Consider the following 18,492-nt stretch of genomic DNA (forward strand, 5'->3'; position numbering starts at 1 on the left):
TCCTCCCTACCACCCCCACTGTACTGTTTGTTTACATCTGACGGTCTATCTGTTCATCTATCTATCTATTGCCAGAAGCCTTAATTCCCTAAGAGGTGGCCACAAACAAATCGCCTCCATGTCGCCCTTTCCCCGCCATTTCACTGCCCTTCTCCCAGCTCACACCCCCCTCTCTCATATACCTCTCCACTCCATCCCTCCATCTCATCCTTGGCCTCCCCCTCCCTCTGGCTGCCCCATCTGCCACCACAGTCACTGCCACAGCTACCTTCATTCCTTACTACCCCTACCAAAACCACCACTACCACTACCTTTGCCTACCACCAGCAGCAGCAGCAGCAGCAGCAGCTTTCCGCACTGCCACCACCACCACCACAAGCCTAAACACCCGGGTAATTCAAACGTGTCCCAGCCGCGGTTTCACATCATTAGCCAACAGCAAAAATCAGAGAGAGAGAGAGAGAGAGAGAGAGAGAGGTGGATAAGGGGGTATGATGATGATGATGATGATGATGATATAAATAAAAGGTAGAGAGAGAGAGAGAGAGAGAGAGAGAGAGAGAGAGAGAGAGAGAGAGAGAGAGAGAGAGGTGGATAAGGGGGATGATGATGATGATGATGATATAGATAGAAAGGTAGGTAGATAGACAGATAGGTACAGTAGAGAGAGAGAGAGAGAGAGAGAGAGAGAGTTACTGGCCAAACCTATTCCTGGCCGCGTGGTGAAGGAGCGAGGACCTGACTGTTGTTGTTGTTGTTGTTGTTTATAGATTATCTCCGCCTATAGAGGAGACCGAGCCTTGATTATGGCCCTGTCGGTGTGTGTGGTTGGACAGGAGGTAGTAAGAAGAGGGAAAATAGAAAGATTAGAATTGGAGTATTAAAGGGGTGAGCGTTATTTAGGTGCAGCATCTAAGACACACTGAGGTGGTTTGGCCATGTGGAGAGGATGGAGAGTGAGAGACTGACGAGGAGAGTGTATGTGAGTGAGGTGGAGGGGGAGAGAGGGAGGAGGAGGCCAAAGATGAGATGGAGGGATGGAGTGGAGAGGTATATGAGAGAGAGGGGTGTGAGTTGGGAGCAGGACAGTGAAATGGCGGGGAACAGGGCGACGTGGAGGCGATTTGTTTGTGGCCACCCCGTATGGGATGAAGGCGTCTGGCAATAGATAGACAGCTGTAAGACGTGACGAGGGGGAGGGTGGCGGAGGGTTCAGTGGGTGGGATGTGTGGGTTGGGGTAGATTCTGCCGCTCTGAGTAGTTCGGTTGCAGGGCATTTTAGTAGATAATGTAGTAGGGGAAAAGGAGAGTTTGCGTTGCAGTGTTTGCAGTTTTGGTTTTGTTCGTCGATTATATTGGGAAGGGGGCGATGTTCTAGCCGTAACCTTCGCAGCAGTGAATGAGTGTAGTTGTTTTCTTGTCTGGGATATGCTTGGTTGAAGGCTGATGCTTTGTTTAATATTTTCTTTTTGATTTGTGAGACACACACACCTGCACATTGCTACACTTCCACACAGCCACACCTCACAAAGTCTCCAAAGTCACTTGCAGTAGAATATGATACACAAGACCCTGGTTGTGTTACCATTACTAACCCAATTAATGCTAGATCACAGTTTTTATTTTATTCTTACTATCTCAAGACGATTTTATTTAACCTACGAAAGATCTGTGGCAGTGAAGGTTAACTAAGATATTATTCCTTTCGCAGGGGTGACGAGCGGCCAGTAACAGGAGCAGCCAACAGAGAGCTATGTGGCATTTCTTTACTGCAGTGTGTCACCATATCCCGCCCCACACCACCACACATCCCCGCCAGTCCCTCTCTACTCACCAGTCTTCGAAACGACATAAATTCATCTTTTGCAAAGCCACGAAGTGTAGATGTTGATACATATAAGCGTGAAATACAGGAATGTTTGAGTTTCTTTCCTAACCTGATTATGTCTTCAGATAAATAACTGTTATCTTGTGTAATTACCCTCTTTTTATATTAACAGCCTTAAACATTAGCCGTAAATAACAAGTCTAATTAGATAAGCATCCTGTGAAAATGCTCTGAGTACATATTGGGTGAACTGAGGCCACCAGAATTTAAGAACAAACCAAAGAAAAGCCAGCGAACTCAGGCATGACCAAAAGCACCCCACATGGCCTCCCTAGCATTGGAGTACTGGATATGTTGGTACTCCACTATCTGTGTTAGTCATGGAGGCTCAGTAGTACCCTTAAGACAAACTACTATATGAAAATCTGGTTGGAAAACTTTGAAAGCTTAGAAGTGCAGAGATACCAAGAGCTGAAATAATGCTCAAAATGTCGTCTATTGAATTAAAAGGAACCGATCAAGTCAGACACTGCTCACATGTCGTAACTCTACCGGACATTTCTAGCCTGAAGGTTCCATACTATTCGTCAATGAAATCTGGAATGCTGATCTCTCAAACTACTACTACTACTACTACTACTACTACTAACTACTACTACTACTACTTACTACTACTACTACTACTACTACTACTACTTACTACTACTACTACTACTACTACTACTACTACTACTACTACTACTACTACTACTACTACTACTACTACTACTACTACTACTACTACTACTACTACTACTACTACTACTACTACTACTACTACTACTACTACTACTACTACTACTACTACTACTACTACTACTTACTACTACTACTACTTACTACTACTACTACTACTACTACTACTACTACTACTACTACTACTACTACTACTACTACTACTACTACTTACTACTACTACTACTACTTACTACTACTACTACTTACTACTACTACTACTACTACTACTACTACTACTACTACTACTACTACTACTACTTACTACTACTACTACTACTACTACTACTACTTACTACTACTACTTACTACTACTACTACTACTACTTACTACTACTACTACTGGTACTACTACTACTACTATTACTACTACTACTACTACTACTTACTACTACTACTACTGGTACTACTACTTCTATTACTACTACTACTACCACCACTACTACTACCGTACTAACAGTAAACTCCCAGCCCAAAAGCAGTCAAGATAGAGAGTTCCCAGCCCCTACATCACTTCAAAATCTCTTTACCTAAAATCTCGTGGCCAATGACGTGCAAGATTTTCGCATAATAATCTGTACGTAGAGCGAATAACATGCTAGTTTATGGAATACAGGAGTCTGCCACAACTCTCCATTTGGGGAAAAGAATGGTTAAAGGAAAAAACGTAGACAGAGGCGAATGGGAGAAGGCTGTGGTATTAGACTAATGGGGGTACTGTTGATATTTTCACTGCCTTTTTCCTTCATATAGAAAATGAAACTAAAGCTTTATTAATCCCCAAATAATCAGATCATTGTTAACTAACGTGATCTGGTACGAGTAAGGCTGATAAAAAAAAATGGGTAATGAGAAAAGCGACTGAAAAAAAAAAATCTCGTTTTTTTTTTTCTGCTAGAAGGTGTTATTACAACCAAACGATAAAGAGCGATGAAGTTATGTGTTTGGCAGGGTTTATAAATCCATCAGTTGCCTGCCTGCCTGTCTGCCTGCCTGCCTACATGTCTGCCTCCCTTCCTGCCTGCCTGCCTGTCTGCCTTCCTGTCTGCCTTTGTCTGCCTGCCTGTCTGTTAGCAAGATTATAGGAAAAAGTCAGCAGATTATCTTATTTCTTTATTTAGATTTTGAATTTACCATTCTATACAAACCCTTACGAACTCGGGAACGTTGTCGCTGGAATCCAAGCAGGAAGAGTCAGCGGACAGTGACTGACTAATTTTTCGCAGTTACCCATCCATTTTACTGCTTTCTCTGAATAGGAAGCCCACCCCGACTTAATCTGTGGTGTCACAAAAGGTGCGCGGGGAAGTCAAGCGAGCAGATCATCTCTGTCATTAGACTTTGAGTTAGGTTAGGATAAAGTAATTTGTTTTTTTATAGCATTCAGTAAAAGGTCAGGGGTACAAGACAAGGATAAAGGTTCAGTCAGCCGTCATGTCCGAGTGAGAGGCTCATCAATTTCGAAGCATTGTGACGAACAAGCAATAAACAGTAGGTCAGAGATAGACTCCGTGGAGAGAGTGCATCAGTACATCACGTCTACACGATTATTTTATTTTCTGTTATAATACTTCAGAACCACAGGTGTTTATTGATAAAGTGGACGGGCGTTTGAACCGATTGTGAGGCACGAGTGTTGTTGGCGTCACTTCATAAGCTGGTGGTTAGATTTTGCTGGATATTTCCGCCATTGTCCTCCTGCCTGTGATCTGTCGCCTTGTTCCCACTGCACCCACCAAAGGTATGCTGTTTGACTTTATTAATTCTGTACCCATTTTACTCTAACTTGGCCTAAAACTTCCATCTCTCCAACTTGAATACTGAGTTGTAGCAATAGATTAATACTAGAATATGTAAGTCACAAAAAAGTGCCATTGAAGAGGAGCCGTAGCGCTGCCCTTTTCTGCCAATGACCCATGTGAAGTAAGCGGCAAAAGGACGAAAATCTGGGTCAAGTTACCCTGAAAAAAGTAGTATAATGCAGGATACTATGATATTCTAGGAAGTTGTGGACAGTTGAGAGTTGTTTGTGGTTTGCAATAAAGGGACAGGCAGACACACAGACAGATAGAGGACAGACAGACGCAAGGCAAGGAGACAGGAAAGGGGAGACGAAGCGTGGCGTTATTATTAGTGTAGTTGACTTCATAGCACATTATATTTGTGCCCTAACTTTAAAAGCATGTCTTCTCATATACAGCCAAGGTCCTTTGACGAGTAGTGAACTAACAGACACACACACACACACACACACACACACACACACACACACACACACACACACACACACACACACACACACACACACACACACACACACACACATACTGCAACCACATCAAACCATACACCCCCCCACGCCACTTACATACAACACATCCATTCACACACACACACACACACACACACACACACACACACACACACACACACACACGTATTCTGTTATGGAGCTTAGTGGCAGGGAAATGTGTGTATGTCTGCGATGGTGTGGTGAGGTGGGGAGGTTGCCATGGTAACACAGACTCCCTGCACCAGCCAAGCTAACACCATGCGTATTGCCCACTGAGTCTCACACTTTATATAAAACATCTTTGTACTCATATTTAATGCCAATATTGCCGTTTTATCATCACAATTTGGTAGAACATACTCGGACCTAATTTGTAAAAACGATCAATGAATATTAAAGTTTTCTGTGGCAAGAAATGAAGTGAAAAAGGTGTTTGGTGGTGGGGTGGAGTGGGTGTCTAGCGGTGCATTGTGGTGAGACACAGATGCACTCACAGGCACATATTTACACACACACACACACACACACACACACACACACACACACACACACACACACACACACACACACACACACACACACACACACACAGTACTCTCTAATGGAACTTGCTGGTGGGGAAATGTGTTTATGTTACTGTGGTGGTGTCGGGAGGTTGCCATGGTAACACACAGACTTCCTTTGCAATTTATTTTTTAATAGGGCTGGTAAAGAGAGCTGTATGATCATGAGAGTTAATAGAGACAGCATTAACACTCTCAGAGTAGTATGACTCACTCTCAACTGAATGCTATCGCCAAGCAGTACCTGGAATAGAATACTAGAGTTGCCCCTACCATGAGAGGGCCCGGGTACCATCTAGTGGTTGTAAAAGTAGCTGGACAAGTTTCTCGTCTTGGTAGGCGTCGCTACTTGGCTACTTTTGCTAGTGGCCGTATGACAGTGGAAGGACGAGGGTGTGTGTGTGTTGCTGTTGCATCATTCCCCTGAGGTAAGTGTTGGCTATTTGCTGTTTTTAGCCATTAAGGTGACTACATTAGGACACAAGGATATCGCACTGACAGCCAGGAAGTATCATGGCCCAAAGAAATAATACCTATAAGGCTACTAGACGTAATTCTGATGAGACAAGGGGGATGTTAGTGTGAGGGAGATGAGGAGGCCTTGTAGTCCAGTGCTGCCGTTTTGTGGAAAATCGTCTGCTAATGTGGAAAAACAAATGAACGACGAGCATGGATGTGGGCAGGCGGACGTCATTCCACACTAGTGTGGAATTTTTTTCCACACTAATTGTTCACGTTATTTTGTAGGAATAAGGGGGATTTTGTCATGATTGGGAGGAACTAACATGTATTGTTATTCAGACCCTTCACAGTTAAACCAACGAATATGTAGCGTTTGTCTATAATACTGTCATTTAAAACAAGGAAGAATACGTCGTGGAACAGTCTACCTCTACCCACCCGGCGATATCATAAAAAAAATATATATATATATATATATTATTTACAAGACACGTGCCAACCATTAGCAGTGCACACTTACTTTGTAATATTAAAGAAATACCGAAACAATGTTGTAAATCGTGTACAGTTGATATACTAGAAAACTTGGATGTGGATAAACTTACTTGTCTCCTGTCTTGTTATTAATCAACATTTGCTGACTTATTAACTCTCTTAATCATTTAACGTCCTTACACTTGAATCATAATAGGTCTGACATCATTAATTATACCCTCTCTTCCAGTATTCACAGTATACCAAATTTTATGGTAGTTATACCAACAATACATCCTCTGTCATCCTGGTTACTAAACGAGACCGTGTGCAATAATGACGTCACAACCAGTGTGCAATTCACGGCAACTCTGCCTTGTACCGCCTCAATCTTGGTGTCTCAGCACCAGTGAAATAGCAGTGTGAGTGTCGTCCTGTTGATTCTCGTGCCGATCAGACTGGTGGACTAGGTTTGCCTGCCCCCTTGTCCCTGTCCACCCAACAGTACAGTTTGGCACCTGAATGTAAACTGATAAGTGCGATTCAGATTTCAGAGGGACAATGTGATGGAAAAAAAATATTGTATGTAAGTTATTTTGTCCTGAAGCGCATACACACACACACACACACACACACACACACACACACACACACACACACATACGCGTACGCGTATATTGTGGTGTTGTTCCTTCATTTTACCAAGGCCGAGATAGTCGTTTTTTTGCAGCTTATTTCCCGTAGTTCAGTGAAAGAAATAGACAAACTTACAGCTCTACATCATTTCCATACCACTTCTTCGTGACTAGCACCATTCTAGTGTTAACCCCTTGTCACAACACAAAATTTAAGAAAGAGATTGCAATTTTACGCCAAGTTAGAGTGAACAGGGTATAGTAGTGATGCTGCAACACACGTATATTTGTCCTCTTGTTTACAGGTCAGTCCACACGCAGTCCTTAGGTCACGTCTTCCACAGAACAGGTAACACATGGACAGCCAGCGTAACTAAATGGCAGACCAGAGATGGAGTGAGAGGATGAGGCACACAGAGAACAAGATAGAGATGATACTCGCAGATCCACCGAGCTGGGACGGAACAAGCTAACAACCAAAGGATCGGAGTGGAGACAGGTGAGAGGGGTCCTTATCCTGCAGTGGTGTGTCACAGGCTGATGATGATGATGGTGATGATAATGATGCTGATGATTATAATACAGCTACTACTGGCGATAGCGGTGAGGATTTAACCTCTGTACGAACTAACAGAAATGGGATGAATATGATGATGATGATGATGATGATGATGATGATGACTGTGATGTTGAAACTCCTGTACCAATTAACTAAGCTGTGATTATTGTGATGATGATGATTATGATGAAACTATATACTCGATGAAACAGCTGGGATGATGACAGTTATGATGATGATGATGATGATGATGATGATGATGATGATGATGACAATGATGATGATGATGATGACAATGATGATGATGATGATGATGATGATGATGATGATGATGATGATGATGATGTGACTCCCGTACAAATTCTACAATTTGATTAGAAGGCAGTGATGAATATGATGATAAAGGTGATGACTCTGATATAACATCTGTTCTACATCTTTTACAGTGTTGGGATGACAGTAACATGCTGCTGACGATGATGATGATGATTAGGACGACGAGGAAGATGATGATGATGATTACGACAACGAAGATGAAGACGACAACGACGATGATGACGACGACGACGATGATCTTCAAGTCACTGGCTGAGTCACATCCTCCTTTCCTTTTCGTTTAACCTCAAATGTTTTGGTGACTGGGCATGTGTGTGTGTGTGTGTGTGTGTGTGTGTGTGTGTGTGTGTGTGTGTGTGTGTGTGTGTGTGTGTGTGTGTGTGTGAGTGTGTGTGTGTGTGTGTGTGTGTGTGTGTGTGTGTGTGTGTGTGTGTGTGTGTGTGTGTGTGTGTGTGTGTGTGTGTGTGTGTGTGTGCGCGTGTGTGTGCGCGTGTGTGCGCGTGTGTGCGTGTGCGCGTGTGTGCGTGTGCGCGTGTGTGTGTGCGTGTGTGTGTGTGTGTGTGTGTGTGTGTGTGTGTGTGTGTGTGTGTGTGTGTGTGTGTGTGTGTGTGTGTGTGTGTGTGTACGAGTAAATCTTGGTTGATGAATCCATAGTTGGTTACATGGCATAATTATTTCCACACATTCACTCTTTAATTTCAAGGTTAAATTTTAGGTCAAGAATATAGGACCTTTTACCCATAGAGTTACGAGACACTTACGCAATATTCTGAAAAGCTTATTACATCCCATAGACCACAGCACAGGGTTCCATAAGTCACTGATCACCGTCTCTTTATGTATCGTTAGGAAGTGGATGAATATGAGTGAAGTAATACATATATTTTGGTCTTTATTTAAATGGAAGAATTAACCTCACAGAATTATGCACTTTTAATTTTAAGGATACAACACATGATTTTCTACATTTTATCACAGTAGCTCTAGGACCGGCCCTGACCGTCTGCTTCTCACTAACAATTTTCGGATGAGAGGTGTTGTACTCATATAGGCTTTAGAGATTATAGTGAAGCCAAGTTACGTTCTACCAGCCCCACACATTAAGTCACACACCATCACCCTCTCACACCACATCATACCATAGCACCCTCCCACACCGGATCACACCACACCGTACCATACCACCCTCCCACACCGTATCACACCACACCATACCATACCACCCTCCCACACCGTATCACACCACACCATACCAGTCTCTCACACTACACGACACGAAATCACACTCCCACACCACACAAATTCACCCTCCCACACCGCACTACAAAAAATCCTCCTCCCACAGAACACCACACCACACCACACAAAATCACCCTCCCACACCGCACCACACATAACCACCCTCACACATCACACCAAACCACAAAAAAATCCTCCTCCCACACCACACCACACCACAAAAAATCATCCTCCCACAGCACACCACACATAACCACCTTCCCACACCACACCACACCACACAAAACCACCCTCCCACACCACACCAAACCACAAAAAATCCTCCTCCCACACCACACCACACCACACCACACCACACAAAATCACCCTCCCACACCACACCACACCTCACCACACAACCCTCCCCACACCACAGCACACAACCCACCCCACATCACCACAGCACACAACCCACCCCACATCACCACAGCACACAACCCACCCCACATCACCACAGCACACAACCCCCCCACCACACCACACCACACCACACCACACCACACCACACCACACCAAGGAGATTAACCTAAGGGGCCTGAAGCTCCCGCATCTAGTAATTCTGAGCTTGTTTCCAGGTAACTCCACACACACACACCTCAGGTCACGTCTTTCACAGAAGAGATAACAGAAGGACAGCGAGCGTAACTGAATGGCAAGCCAGAGATGGAGTGAGAAGAAGAGGTGCACAGAGAACAAGATGGAGAGATCATATGATGCAGATCTACCGAGCAAGGACGGAACAGGCTAACAATCAATGGATCAGAGTGGAGAAAGGTGAGAGGGTCCTTATCATGCAGTGGTGTGTCACAGGCTGATGGTGATGATATTGATGGTGATAATGATGTTGATGCTGATGGTGGTGATGCTTTAACATCTCAACGTATGAGGTTACAGAATGCACAGTGAGGCTGCATAGCCAGGAAATGGAAGAATATGAGTGCATTTAAGTATTTATGTAATGTGATGAATAAGGATGGAAGATTAGAGGATGAAGTGACTGAAATGATACGTCAGGGAAGGAGGGTTGCTTGTTCTCTAAAAAGCAGTGATTAGGAAGAGGGAACTGAGGATGAAAGTATGAAAAAAAAAAAAAAAGGGCACTGCATGCTGTGATTCCCACTTTAAAGTATGGAAGTGAAGCTTGGATCTTGTTGAAAGGACACAAGTCAAGAGTGAGAGCGGTGGAAATGAGCTACTTGAGAGGAGCATGTGGAGTTTCATAGAGAGACAGACAGACAAATGGGCAGGTGAAGGAGTGTTGTGATGCTGATGTGGATAAGACTGAAAGCGTTAAGAGAAACACTTCGAGATGGTTTGGCCATGTGGAGAGGATGGCGAATAAGAAAATGACCAGAAGAGTGCACATGAGTTAGCTGGAAGGATAGAGGGGGTTGGGGAGACCGACGATGAGATGGAGAGAAAGAGTAGAAACATATGACTGGGATACTTGAGCTAAATGGTAGAGGACAGTACATCATGGAGGCGATTTGCTTCTGGTCACCCCTTACGGGATTAAGGAGTCTGGCTATAGGTAAACAAATATAGATAAATAGATCGATAGGTAGGAGTTGATGATATGATAATGATGATGATGATGATGATGATATTGATGATGATTTTTGTCGGCAGGTGGAAGGACGAAACAGCAGGAACTCTACTATCGGTCCAAGCATCCACGATTCCACATCCACCCATCCGTCCATCCATCCATCCGTCCATCCAACCATCTCGCTTGATGTTAAAAGCTAAGTCTATTTAACTTAAGTAGTACCAATTGCTTCTTCGTAAGCTTTCCAGCTGTCTGAACAGATCTGCAGTAGCTTTTAACATCCAAAATAACTCGGTTCTGGTGCTCAGTTTGGTACTTTTATTTTCCTTTTATCAGAACTGGCACGGCAGATTTTGAGAAAAGTCCCTCAAGTAACTCCTATCATTTTTTTTTACTAGGATTCTAATGCTGTCCATAGATCCGTTGTTGCTTTAATAGTTTCCTAGACAACACAGTCTTGGCGCTGTTCTCTGCCACCCTATTATACCATGTCATATAGTGTTCTCGCTCGCTTGCTCTGTACGCTCGCTCGCCTGAACAATAAATCACTGGAGAAAAGGTGGTATAAAGCCTCCTAAGCCGCCACAGTATTATAACCCTCGGTATGCAGTCCGTTCCCTGTGGCCTTGTAACTTTGTGTACCCGAAGCGCTTACAAAATAACTTGCAATAATTTTCCTTTCGTAACTATATTCGTTTCACTCTAACTTGGCCTGAGTTGTTGTTGTTGTTCTTGTTACACCTTAGGCTCCTCTGGATGTGAACCCAGTGCTATGTTGAAGGATTGTTTGTGTTGTGGTGCAGGAAGTGAGTGGATGTGCTGTGGTGTGGGGGTGCCACTTTGCAGTATGAGCACAGGGGATTGTATGTGTGTTATATTTTGTGTTAGTATTGTAGCAGGGAAGGTTGGTGTACTCGTGTCTCTGGGTTCGGTAGTGTCTGAAGGGTGTATGTCTGGTGGTGGCACATGAAGGATGCTGTTTGGTAGAAAGTTTTGGCTGGCTGGGGTATGTGTGTGTTTATGTATGTGTTTGGTATAGAAAGTTTTGTCTGGCTGGTATAGAAAGTTTTGGCTGGCTGGGGTGTGTGTGTGTTTATGTATGTGTTTGGTATAGAAAGTTTTGGCTGGCTGGGGTGTGTGTGTGTTTATGTATGTGTTTGGTATAGAAAGTTTTGGCTGGCTGGGGTGTGTGTGTGTTTATGTATGTGTTTGGTATAGAAAGTTTTGGCTGGCTGGGGTGTGTGTGTGTTTATGTATGTGTTTGGTATAGAAAGTTTTGGCTGGCTGGGGTGTGTGTGTGTTTATGTATGTGAGAAAGTTTTGGCTGGCTGGGGTGTGTGTGTGTTTATGTATGTGAGAAAGTTTTGGCTGGCTGGGGGGGGGTGTTTATGTATGTGTTTGGTATAGAAAGTTTTGGCTGGCTGGGGTGTCTGTGTGTTTATGTATGTGTTTGGCAGAAAGTTTTGGCTGGCTGGGGTGTTTGTGAGTTTGTGAATGTGTCTGGGAAGTGTAGAGTCGGGTGGAGGAGGGGATATGTTGCAAAGATACTCTGTGTAGTGTTGGGCGGTTGTTCGATTTTGTTTGTGGAGAGGATGATGCAACATAAGGTTACAAAGGTGGGACGGATCTTGAGCTGAAGTGATGAACTGTGTGCCTCTCATATTCACTTGGTCTCTGACTGAAATTAGTTATGTTTCTTGGTGTAGGCTGTCAGTACTTGTGGTCTTAGTGTCTTCTGCTATCAAGGTATTGTTTTCTGTTCTTTAAAGCTCCTTCGTGTTTGTGTTGGATATGATTACGGCTCAGCTTGTGCGGCAGTAATTCACGGTTGTTTTAATGTATTACTTATAAGTGGAGGATGGAGTTGGGATGTATATGAGAGAGGGTGTGAATTAGGGGGAGTGATGCATAATGACGGGGGACAGGGTGGCATAGAGGCGACTTGTTTGTGGCCACCTCTTACGGGATTAAGTCGTCTGGCTATAGATAGATGGATAGACAGATAGCTTATAGTTTCCATACGGTTTGCCGAGTAGTAGCGATAGTTATCACTAGAATATGATGGTAGTCACGAATGAGTGCCGTGGAAAGGATGTTGGGCTGTAGTATTGGCTGTTTCTGCTGCTGATCTGCATGACATTCTCATATGCTTTAAATGAAACTTTGTGTCAAGTTAAAGTGAAAGGCGTGTGTGTCTGTGTAGGAGGAACGAGAGACAAGGAGGTATTCTGTGGCCTATTTTCTTTGTGCTTCCTACAAGACACAGTAATAGTTATGACGGGGCATTGATGGCAAGTTTGTGGGTCAGCACACACTTACGGCCTCTCATTATACAAGGTGGTCCATATATTACGCCACCCAGTTCTTGTGTGTTGCGGGCACGGCTCAGTGAACATTACCAGTGTCTACCCTGCATCATTATCTACTTCCCACAACCCTCTTCAGGCTTAGCTTTATAATATAGGCTTTAATTTAGGTCCATTGATTGCATGGTGGAGAATTCCCATAACCTTTTTTATGCTTAGCTGTATATCATTGTATTGTATAATCTTTTATGTCCACTGATCACACGGCTGAGCAGTAATTTGGTGAAGCGATCAGAATGTCTTAGCTCATCACAAAAGCCGTCCCCACAACACACAAGACTGCAGAGCGCAATATACTTATCACCTATATTAAGTCAAAGCCACAGTTAAAAAGGTAATGAAACAAGACAGAAAATTTAAGTTTTCATTATTAATACTTCAGTACAAAATACATTAACAGAGACAGCAATATAAAATATGCATTCAAAAGTAGCATTTGTCCACAGAACATCCTGGACTTGCAAGGCAGATCACACCATCACCACCAGGCTTCTCTCGGCAGGTCAGGGCAGATCACCAGCAGCAGCAGCAAGTAATCTCACGGCTGGGGAAGACACGACACCCTGCCGCCGCCGCCGCCGCCGCCACCACCACCACCACCACCACACCACCAGGCATCTCAGAGTAGGGGAAGACACCACACCACCGTCAGGCTTCTCACGGCAGGGCAGACCAAACTTCAGCAGGGTATGACCAGTGTGGCAAGGAAGCAGCAACAAGGCAGCAGACTCCAGCACGACCTGTGGACCAGATGTGTATTAGTTCAAATCAGTGTTAGCTTTAGTTATTTAATCTTCTATCTATCTCTATCTATTGCCAGACGCCTCAATCCCGTTTGGGGTGGCCACAAACAAATCGCCTCCAAGTCGCCCTGTCCCCCGCCATTTCACTGCCCTGCTCCCAACTCACACACCCCTCTCTCATATACCTCTCCACCCCATCCCTCCATCTCATCCTCGGCCTCCACCTCACTCACATACATTCTCTTCGTCAGTCTTTCACCCTCCATCCTCTCCACATGGCCAAACCACCTCAGTGTGTTCTCCTAACGCTTCCTATCACATCCACATCCACACCACAACGCTCCTTTATATCCTCATTCGTCAGCCTGTCTCTCCATGTGACTCCACAGGCTCCTCTTAAATAACTCATTTCCACTGCTCTCACTCTTGACTTGTGTCCTTCCAACAACGTCCAAGCTTCACTTGCATACGTTAGAGTTGGTATCACAATACTGTCATGTAGTAACTTTTTCACTTCCATGCTCACTTCCCTGTTTCTTATCACTGCTTTCAAAGAACCAGCAACCTTTCTTCCCTGCTGTACCCTTTCAAGCACTTCACCCTCCAAACCTCCATCCTTACTCATCACACTACCCAAGTACTTAAACGTACTCACATTTTCCAATTCCTCACCATCCAACCTCGCTGTACATTCACTGACTTCACCTCTCTCAAAGACCATCACTTTACTCTTCCCTACATTCACCTTTAGATTCCGTTTCTTACACACTCTCCCAAACTCATCCACCAAGCCTTGCAGCTCTCCTTCGTCTTCACTCAACAACACAGTATCATTTGCAAACAACAGTACAGGGAGTTTCCAAACACTACCCTCTCTCACCAGGGCCACTCCAACATCCACTACCCTACCTTGTACCTCTTTTATTACCCCATCCATGTACAGATTGAACAACCATGGAGACATGACACATCCCTGTTTCAACCCAACCTTCAAAGCGTGGACTCATTAGACTGCTCAGATTCTGTTGGGAATGGCACACAGTTAGGGAATTATATCACCAATATTTTATCCAAATTTCCCATACAGGGTGTTGCATGAAATGTTTGACAAACTTCAGAAAGTTGTTCTTGGGGCAATTTTGAGTTAAGAATTGCTGCATCAACCTGGGCTAATTTCTCGTCTATTATGCTCAGGTTCTGTAGGGAATGGCAGCAGATTAGAGACTGGTATCGCAAAATTTTATCCCCTGCCACCACCACCAGGCCGTTTATTTTTAAATCCCCTTGTAAAACTGTAGAGATATATCGGCAGGACAGTAAATAGTGATCCTACTCTGGTACTCTGTATGGAATTTCAGAGAGAGAGATGATGATGCCACTGATTCATGGGGTTATCTTTAATTTAACAAGAAACACTTTACTTACCTCTCTATTCAGTTTGCACGAAAATTAATGTTTAAAAGACTGATAATATATTCACGAAATTTTCTTCTTAAAATTTAATAAGTAAATGTTTAATTTGAAGTGTGACGTCACTGGTGCATTATGGGAGCAACGTTGAGAGATGCTGGAGATGAGTGAAGATTTTATTCTTTACGGTGTTAGTCTACTTCTTATTATGGTAATTCTTATGCCCATGTGTTTATCAGTGTTTGCTGTCATTATCGAGAGGTGTAGTCGGCTGATGTAAGTTGTAATTATTAGCTATAAGGATGATATACGGCGGTGTGTATCTCCAGGTGACCAAGATGTCCCTTTAAACTGGAGTAAGCAGTGCTACTTAAATCCCCCGATATTCACACCATCTGTTTAGGTTTTAAGGTCGAATGTGATCCTGTACATGGGCAGGCATAGTAGGTTAACAGGATTAAAATACAATACCAGATGCAAAGACCCATGGATTAAGTATTTTATTTCAGTTTTTTCCCCTTCATTCTTTCCTCGTCTTTCTGCCTACGGGTGACTTTACACTCCCAATTCTGTCTTGCATTCCTTCATTCTTTCCTCTTCCTTCTGCCTGTGGGTGACTTTACACTGAGTGACAAGCCAAATGGTTTCCTGTACACCAGGAAACCATTTACTACGCTGGGTGGTAACCATATAACCAAATTTTGGCGCCTGGTGGTTTAGTGGGTAATTATTGTGCTCCAGTCGGATTGAGCCGGTGAAGGTTCATATCCAAGGGATGATTGGGGTTTATTGCTCACGTAATGCCACTCAGGGATGAGTGAGGTTGGTCACTCTCATCTTAAATGTCAGGACCAACTGCCTAGCCCCGGGCTCCTACGCGCCTCATGGGGCAACGTAGGATTGGATGATGGATGGGTGGATGGATTTCAGTTTTAACCACACACTTGAAAGATGAACTGATTTTATTCATGCTTCCTTCAGATGATATTCAGCATGGGAGAGACTTTGAACTGGAGGGGTTATATCGTATCATTTATGAAGGTTCCAACATGCTTGCATGCATTGGCTTTGGTCACCTAATGGCGACTTTCCATGCTGCTCGATTGCAGTAGCTCAGTAGTAGCGCTTGCTCTTCACAACCATAAAGTTGACAGTTCGAGCCCCCACCAGGGTAGCGTATACGAGGTCTCTCCTTGCCCTTCAGAGCTATGTGGTCCATTGGTCCTAGCTGGTTGGGATTAGTCCTCTGGCAACCTCTGTGATCAGCCTCCTATCCCTGATGTCACACTCTATGACCTTGTTCCAAGCCATTTTCTGTGTCCAGTTGCCATCCTCCATCCTTTCAACATGCCCCATCATTCAATCTACCCCTTCTTATTACAGCACCGATACAATACTCTTCAGTCCTGTTCTTCCTCCATTAATCCCTTTAATACAGTACTATATGTCTGTCTCAAGTTAGATATGATGGTCTGGTGGTAGAAATAGATAGTAAAATGAGAATATAACTACATCTTTTGGATTACAGGGCACAAACTGCTCCAATGATTAGCCTTTATTCTTGCTAATTTAAGACTGTTATTCAGCTTGGGTAAGACTTTTCAAACTGGAAGGGTCACATTACAACCTTCAGGAACCTGTTCAGTAGGAAAGTAATTAAAGGTTGATAGGAGAGCTTTTGGACTGAAGGGGTTAGGGACAGGCTTCATTAAGCCATTCTTGTTACCTTTAAACTATGTTAATCAGCATAGGAGAGACTTTTCAAACTTAGAGTCCCATATGACATTCTTTAACATGTGTAGGAGAGACACTGGATAAAGCCTGATTGGAGATATAGTATATTGAACTGGAAGGACTGCATACCTTACATCCTTCATTAGCCATTGCTGCTACCTTTAAATAAGAATTATCATACTGAAGGTAATTACTAGCAGCCTTCATTAACATATTACTGTACTGTAATTAGGAGAGAGGTTTCATAAGTTGATTGGAAGTCAGGAGACAGCAGGAATATACCATTACTGTTGAGGGGGATGAATTTGTGTGTAGGCTATGATATAGGAAGCATATCTCAGAATATGGATGTACAAGGTTAATCATATCTTGTATAGTACTTACACTTTCAGATTTGATAGCTTTTCCTTTTGTAATCTTTACTGAATGATGCAATCAGTTCATGATTACACATTATATAATCTCAGACTTCATCTGTGTCATTGTAGTTGGCTCACCTTGACAAATTTTAGTCCTTCTGCTGCTTAGTTCCTGTATCTAAGTGGCAGAATAAGACAGTATTATGGTTTTGCATCCTCCCCATAGATCTTCATTGTGATTTGCATGATAATCTAGTCTTTATCTCTAGAAACAGCTCAGCATTCAAGGTGGAGAGATGCCAGGTTTTTGTCAGTTTAGGGTGGACATGTAGTCTATATGGTTTGTCTTTATTGTTTTATGTATTCATTATTATTATTATTATTATTATTTTTTACTGTGGATCAAATTTAGCGATTCATCTCTTCCGTTTATAAATCGGTACAACAGATAGGCTTTCATTCTCAGAGTTCTCACAGAAGGTAGCCTATGACCACTGAGTACTGTACTGTCTTCCTGTGCAGTGTATATTTTGTCATTTGTACTCTCATTATAAGTTTCATTAAAGAATTTGTATCATATGTTTAGTTTCTGTGTCACTCAGTGTGTTAAGTTTATGTAATATATGGTTAATCGTTTAAGTCCTGCCGTTGGATAGCAGTCTAAGTTGCAGTTTTTACTTTCTCCCTTTATATAAGTAGCAACTGCTCTATATTCTTTCCATAGCACTTGTTCATGATTAGCATTAAACTGCAGGCTTAGGTATTCCAAGTAGCTCAGGAAATTTCGAAATATCTCCTCCTAAAGCGACATTAATAGGTACATGACAATTTAGTTTAGTCTGTGCATGATAGTTCAATTTCCCATTTTTTGTAACATGTAAAGAAATAAAATACAGTAGAAGTTTTAGCCGGTATCCTAATGGGGGCGCGGTGGCATGGTCAGCAGGGTGCTGGCCTGCTGATCAGGAGGACCCGGGTTCAAATCCTGGTGTGATAGAGGTTTCTTTAAAATGTGGCTGAGGGAAGTTTGCGTAGCAGGCTTTCCTTAAAACCACAAGGCCCCATACTTACACTTCAGCTCACACACACCAAGACACTTACACACACGACTACATACATACATACATCA

This window comes from Coenobita brevimanus, unplaced genomic scaffold (assembly GCF_032717465.1).
Source record: "Coenobita brevimanus isolate Jiangsu-jjx unplaced genomic scaffold, ASM3271746v2 jjx.HiC_scaffold_1807, whole genome shotgun sequence".
NCBI classification, from domain to species: domain Eukaryota; kingdom Metazoa; phylum Arthropoda; class Malacostraca; order Decapoda; family Coenobitidae; genus Coenobita; species Coenobita brevimanus.